This window comes from Pinus tabuliformis, chromosome 2_2 (genome assembly GCF_031772625.1).
Source record: "Pinus tabuliformis cultivar Carrire ecotype Pingquan chromosome 2_2, CPIR1, whole genome shotgun sequence".
Taxonomy (NCBI): Eukaryota; Viridiplantae; Streptophyta; class Pinopsida; order Pinales; family Pinaceae; genus Pinus; species Pinus tabuliformis.
The window spans coordinates 1,125,537,758-1,125,545,141 of NC_142300.1; the positions used below are offsets into that span (position 1 = coordinate 1,125,537,758).

At 42.8% G+C, this 7,384-nt stretch overlaps 1 pseudogene; it reads right to left on the bottom strand.

Moving 5' to 3' along the window:
* Positions 1 to 210: 210 nt before the first annotated feature.
* LOC149197352 (small ribosomal subunit protein uS9-like) lies at positions 211 to 2,709 on the bottom strand (annotated as a pseudogene).
* Between the last annotated feature and the right edge of the window lie 4,675 nt (positions 2,710 to 7,384).

The window sequence follows — 7,384 nt, forward strand, 5'->3', positions numbered from 1 at the left end:
TTTGTTTTTTTTTTTAAATAAAATATGAAATTAAGAACTTAATTACAGCAACCACAGCTTGGCTTGCTTGTAAAAGTGCAGAAGAAAACATTTATAGATCAATAAATAAAAAACCAAAAATTAGGGACATCAAACAAATGCCCTTAAATTTTCCCCAACATAACACTTTTTCTCAAAACAAATCCTAACAAAAATACCAGGACAAATCTTTCAATGGTAGGACTTCTGGAAATGAGCACAGGCACCATGACCTCCAAACTTCTTGAGCTCGCAGTGCCTGCGATCAGCCACGAGTAGGGTCCTTTCGTACCTGACGAGAATATATTTAATCTCCTTCTTTGACTACTCGTCAATGTATTTTTGGTAAAAGGTGACTAGGGCTTTGGCAATGCTTTGTCGAATAACATAGATCTGCGATGTGTGACCTCCTCCTTTTACTCTGATTCTCATATTGATGCCGACAAAGCGGTGGCGACCCAACAGAAGAATGGGTTCTGAAAGCCTTGTAGCAGAGAATCTCTGGCTCGATTAGCTCAATAGGTAATCCATTGATCTTTATCAAACCTCGCCCTCACTTGCAGTATGTCATAGCAACGGTCGCCTTCTTTCGACTGAAGCACTGGACAAAATCCACTGTCACCTTTGTTTGATAGATTGTATGTTTCTTTTTCCTGATTTCTCCTTGGGGTTTCCACGCTACTCTACCATACAAAATTCTCGACAAACTCTGGAACTTTGAGCGTTAGTAAGGAAGAGAGATTGTCTCTGGCTATTGATCAAAGTAGCCACTATCATCTAGAGAAAGGAGTAACATGCAGTGAAACAATGGCCACAACTACTACTCAGCAAATAAGTACCCACAATCCACAATTTTCCAAGTGATGAGAGAAAAAGCCTGATTTTAGTATGAGGAATTGGCGCGATATTCAGTTCAATTCAGTTCTTAGCTCATGGAAAAGAGTCTCGTAACTTAGGAGGACTTTATTTTCCTTTTCACATAAAAATCAACTACGGAAATGAAATCAATCTTCACATAAATGTAATCTAGGAAAGCATATAAGAAAGTAAATTGTGTTTCAGTTTAGTCTGGCTCATGGAGAAGAGGCTCCTAACTTAGGAGTTCTTGGTTGTCCTTGTTGGAATTTCCAAGTCTATCGTTTAGAAATTCTTCCTATACTATCTGATTTATTTCTTCCTACTTGTTTTGTTAATTACCAAGTTATTTACCATGTAAATACTGAAAATAAATACAAGTACAGTCTCAACACATAAAGATCATCAACTGAAGCCAAAAAAGAACACATGTGACACCGTTATTTTTGGACTAATGGCCCTGGAAAAACCAAATGCGGGAAAATAGGTACAGCTATTCAAAGGGTTTTATTATTATGTAGGTTCAGAATACAATCTGGGTGCCTAAAATGTCTCACCCAACAGAGAATTCCCTCAGTAGTAGTACCTCTCAGTTGAAGACATGTATTTTGGAAAAATCACCAGATGAGTGATCCCACAACAACAATACAACTTCTGCTACTCTGTGTAACCCTGATAGGGACTACGTCACCCTATCTAGCTCTCCAGCTCCAATCTGTCCCATGAAAATCTCCCAACACTGCCTCTAGGGCCTGCGTCATCCTCTCTGGCTTAGCATCAGCCTATCTGGCCCAGCGTCAGAATGTCACGGCTCTGCGTCAGCCTATGGAACCTCTGCGTCTCCCATGCTAGCCCTCCTCAAGCTGATCTGCGCAACTCCTAGCTGCCTCTCCTTGGCCTCTAGCTAGCTCTGCATCAACCCTCTCCCGGCTTCTGTGCTAATGCTCTCAGTATTATCTCTACCTCTCTGCTACTATATTCATTACCCCTCAACTGCAACTCTGATCACTCCTTCGATTTCCTCAGCAAGCCCTGTCCCAGAAAATCGAATTCTTGATCAACTCAATGTGTCCTCCAACTGACCCTCAAGCCTCCTCTTATACTTTTCCTATTGACAATTCAACGGCAGAGATTAAGTCCCTAATCAATGGCTAAGATTAGATCTATCTTGATCCATGAATTTTGGACCATTCTAACTCAATTTTATATTAATTCACATTAATATTTTATTTTTCCAAAGTTTAGACTTAGGAACTCCATTAAAAATTTTAATTATTTCAATATCTCCCAAACTGGTTAGATTCTTCCCAAATCATTCTGGGTCTTGGAGATCTCATGTTCTTTAGCCTCTCCACCAATTTACATGGCTAGATCACATCCAGTGCTACCCCAAATAAACACTCCCTCTTAGCGAGGATTGTGCTCTAGTAATACTCATACTGAGTAGCACCCTGATCATCTAGCATTGGTCCCTATGCTAATGCTAGGCCTGTTGCCCAACATCCTCTGCACTGTTGCATCATGTACTTCTACCCATTTCCCTGCCACTGCCACTACTGCATCCATACGACAACTGCCTCTGCATCTGTGTTGCTGCCCATGGCCTTGCCACTGTTGCATCTACATTGCATCCCCTCACATCATGCTGCATTGTGTTTCCCATAGCACTGCCACTGCTAAATGTTACATTGCAACTCAGTTACTGAGAAGTAAGCAACTGATCTCCCAACTCTAACATTTCCTTCAGGCTAGAAACACTACCGATGTTGAAGCTCCCTCTGTCGTTGACAAGTGCTCCCTCTCTGACCTGTGCGTTGCCGCAACAACTCCATGCATCACGCACTGTTGCCTCACACTGTCCTGGGACTCCTACACTGTACCTAATGATCTAGGTGGATATTGATGGCCACCTGCCAAGTTCATTTGGACCCCCACCATTGTTTCTTTCAGCGTTTCAGTTTCCTTAATTGTAGCACAGTTTACTATTTTAGCATTTTTTTTGGGTCCTGAACTTCCAGAGCCGTTTTGAGGCCCTAAATGACGTTTTTTGGAAAAACTGGTGTTGTGGGGAAAAGTATCCGATGCGGATGACCCTATCCCTACTCTAAAGGTGACACTCTTTAGCAACAACTGAAAGTAAAGCTTTGATGTTTTCCTTTATGAAAGTACAGAGAGAAGGATGAAAAGATTAACCAACCTGGTGTCTTTCGCTTAGTCGATCCTTGTCCTCTCTCTTTGTCTCTTGTTCCCAGCTCCTTGCTCTCTTTGCCGGTCCAGCTACACACAGATCCTGCACAAAACAAGAGAGAAAACTACAAGATACATGTACTCATAACTGATGCATGGATTAGAGTGAATCAAATATACAAGTAAATACAATCCATCAATGTAATACAAGTATATAGGAGAACATGCAAAACTTTATTGATAGAAGTAACAGGGTTCTGAGAAGGTTACAACCAATGATGGCTCCAATCCAGCAGCACCTCCCCAGCAGCAAGAACTCTCCTCTTCACCTCTAGTAAAACAATCACCCAATAGCTCTAACTGTAATCCAACAGCACCTCCTTGCTTTACACAAAATTCCAGCCTCTTTAGACCTCATAGAAGAGCTCTATATATAGGAGAGAAGAAGAGAGGATGAGTCAGCTTGAGGCTGGCATAGAGCTGACTAGTGTCCTCTCCCTCTTCAGTTAATCTTCAGTTCTTGAGTCCACTTGGAGATCCTTGCTTACACATGGTGATCAAGTACCTCTTACTCATCACAGGGCGAATCTCATGAACCAAGTGTCAGTTTGGAAGCTTCCTGGGCAGTTGACACCTTGCAGGATGACTGTGCCACTTGGCCAATCTCGCCCAGCGCAGGTAGCCTTCATTAATCTTGACTTCCAGCGCAGGTACAAGGAGGGACAGTTGCATTCCAGCGCAGAAGCTTAGTGGAGCAGCTGACATGATCCAAAATAAGCCTGTTTTGAAGTGTTTTCAGGTGGAGAACTGATTGGAAGTGCTGTTGTTTGATGACCTTGTTCTTTTAGGGGTAAGAACAACATGTTTAGGGACTGAGGATCCCTGTAATTATCGACATTTCATGCTCCATGACGCGAGGCACAAAAATGTCTATAACAACTGGGAGCAACATTAGTCCTTGGAACAATGTTTCTTTTCCCAAAGTTGTAGTTCTCGGATAGATCTTTCTAATGAGATATTATGCGCATCAAACGGAGATCATATGCCAAAGTTACGACCTCGGGAACTTGATGTACCAATTTACCCAAACAGGGCCCACGGTTTGGCGTTTCATCTTCTAGGGTTAGGTTTTTGGATGTTTAGGGTTTTCCATTGTTTCTCAACAATAAATAGGTCTTTGACCCTCATTTTAGCATAATTCAAAGGAATGTAGCCACCACATCTCTTCTCAAAGATAAGCTACCATCGCCCTAGCTGGTTTATTTCCATTGTTGTTTGTAAACACATTTCAATATTTTACATTAATGAAATGAAGTATTATTTCCACTGCATTTCTGTGTTTATGGTTATCTCTGTAATTTGTTGCATTCTTGTTTAAATCTGGATCAGTTGTATCAGAGTGATCTACTTTTTCTCTGTTTTTCTTTGCATGTCCCCAACAAGGTCAGGGTATAAGGAGTTAGGGCTTGAACTGGTCGAACCTTTGCAAGACCAGCCTCGCAAATCTCGACAGCCTCCCATGGTGGATGAAAAGAAAGACAAGGGGGCAGGAAATCCTATCAAAATATTGCTTGAAGAAGCCCTCGAGTGACAAAGGAACGCGATGATGGACAGCTTTGCCCAGATCCTTCAACGACTACCCAGGGGCGATGCATCGGCTTCCAACAGCTACTATGGAAATGCCACACTGTTTAAGGTACAAGTTAATTTTGAAATCCCCATATTCAAAGGTCAGATAGATGCAGATTCCGTCAATAAATGGTTAAATCTGCTAGAGGGTTATTTTTCTGTTCATGATTTTTCCAGTCAGGAAAGGATTATTTTCACCCTTCTCAAAGCAGACCCCCACGTCAAGGACTGGTGGGAAACCTACTGCGAATAGAAGGATGAAAGTACAGGCTCACTATTTTCAGCCACACCCACTTGGGATTCACTCTGGGATGCCATCAAGGAGCAGTACTACCCTGTCGGAAGTTATGAGGATCGATACATAAAGTGGACCATGTTGCCATAGGGGAGGGACAAAGACGTGTCGGAGTTTACCAATATTTTCCACACCCTTCGTACAAAGTTGGGTATCAAGGATTTAGAGTAGTATTGGTACTAAAATACCGTGGCTACTTGCATGAGTACATCCAGGAAGAAATAGAATTCCTGAACATCCCCTCGCTCAGCATAGCATACCGATATACTGTTAAGGTCGAGCAAAAGTTTAAATAGAAGAAGTGAGACTTTGGATCTGCGAATCCGAAGCAAGGGAAAGGTGCCCCCAAACTACAAAAAAAAGGACAAGGCCAAGGCGAGGCAGCCCAAGACAACCCACCAAAGCTACAAGAAAAGAACAGTGTCGTGAAGCAGAAAAAGGACACGGGAAAGTGGTGTGAATTCCATATGAGCTCCACTGACAACACAAGTGAGTGTCAGGCCAAGCAATCATTGGTGGCCGAGCTAAAGTTTTCAAAATCATATGCATGTTCCAACTCTGAGTCAGAACCCGACAAGGGGAATGACAAAGGGAAGCAGATTATCGATGCGGAGCCCAACGCCACTGTTGCCACCACGAAGATACAGAAGGAGGAACCTGAAGATACAGAGGAGGAGGAGCATCTCTTCCACTCCCATATGTGGGTAAAGGGCTCCCCGCTACAATTCATTGTCAACAGCGGGAGCCAAAAGAACCTCATCTCGGCAGAGTTTGTGAAGTGACTGGGCTTACTGACCACAGCACATCCACAATCGTACACCATCGGGTGGCTTCACCAAGGATGGGATCTTCGCGTGAGCCAGAAATGTCACCTTCCATACAACATCAAGCCCTTCACATATGAGGTATTGTGTGACATTTCTCCCATTGAAGTTTGTGATGTATTATTAGGACAACCATACTTGTGGAAGTGACATGTTGTGTATGAATCAAGGCCCCGTGTTGTTATTGTTACTTTGGGAAATAAGTTGTACAGGATACTAGAGGTAGCACCGCCTACTGCCATCTCTTTGGTTACCACAAAAAAAGCAATATGCTCATTTCCAAAACCAAAAAATTTGTTTTCCTGATGATGCACCCTCAAGGAAAGAAGAAGACGATGGCCACAACCTCCAAAAAGGGCCCCTCCAGATGACAAATACAGATGGACAAGGTTATGGAGGAGTACGAGGACATCTTCACCTCCCCCATAGGGGTTCCTCTACACTGTCAGGTCAAGCACTCCATCAATCCGACCCCAAGTGCGCCACTGTGCAATGGACCAATCTATCGATGCTCCATTCTAGAGAATGATGAAATCAAGAGGCAAATTTAGGAGCTGTTGTAGAAAGGTCACATCTGTCTGAGTTCATCACCCTGTGGGAGCCTGATCATGTTGGTACAGAAGAAGGATGGGACTTAGAGACTCTGTATTGACTATCGGGTGCTAAACAAGATCACTGCCTGTAATAAGTACCCAATCCCATGGATTGATGACCTCCTTGACCAACTGAAGGGGGGAAAATATTTTAGCAAGATCAATCTGAACTCAAGATATCACCAGGTACTAATCAAACCCTCCGATGTATGGAATACTACCTTCAAGGCCAAGGAGGGCCTTTTCGAATGGTTGGTTATGCCTTTCGATTTGACAAATGCTCTTGCAACCTTCATGAGGCTAATGGATGACATCTTTTGGCCATTCTCCAACTCATTTGTAGAGCTATACTTGGATGAAATCCTGATCTTCAGCCAGAGTTTGGAAGAGCACCTCCACCACATCCGATAGGTTCTCCAAACACTGCGGCAACACAAGTTATGTGCCAATTTGCAGAAATGCACTTTTGGCATGACCCAGGTTCAATATCTGGGATACATTATTGATGAACAGGGGGTGCATGTAGATCTAGCCAAGATCCAAGTCATTTGGGAATGGTCATCTCCAACCACTTTAACAAAGCTCCACAACTTTTTAGGTCTTGCCAACTTCTACCATAGGTTCGTGTTGGTATTTTTTCATATCACTTGGCCCTTAAGTCAAGTCACCAAGGGAGGAGCAAAAGAAAAATTCTTTTGGTTTGAATCTCAATAGAAGACATTCACAGAGTTGAAAGATTGCCTCTACACGACACTAGTGCTCACATTACCAGACATGCAACAACCATTTGAGGTCGAGACAAATGCCTCTGACTATGCTATTGGGGCAATCCTTACTCAACATGGGCATCCAGTGGCATATCACAGTGAGACACTTTCAGACACAGTTAGGAAGTATCCCACTTATGACAAAGAAATGTATTCCATTGTGGAGGTGTATTGACAATGGAAGCATTACATTTTTGGGAAGGAAACAAGTCATTC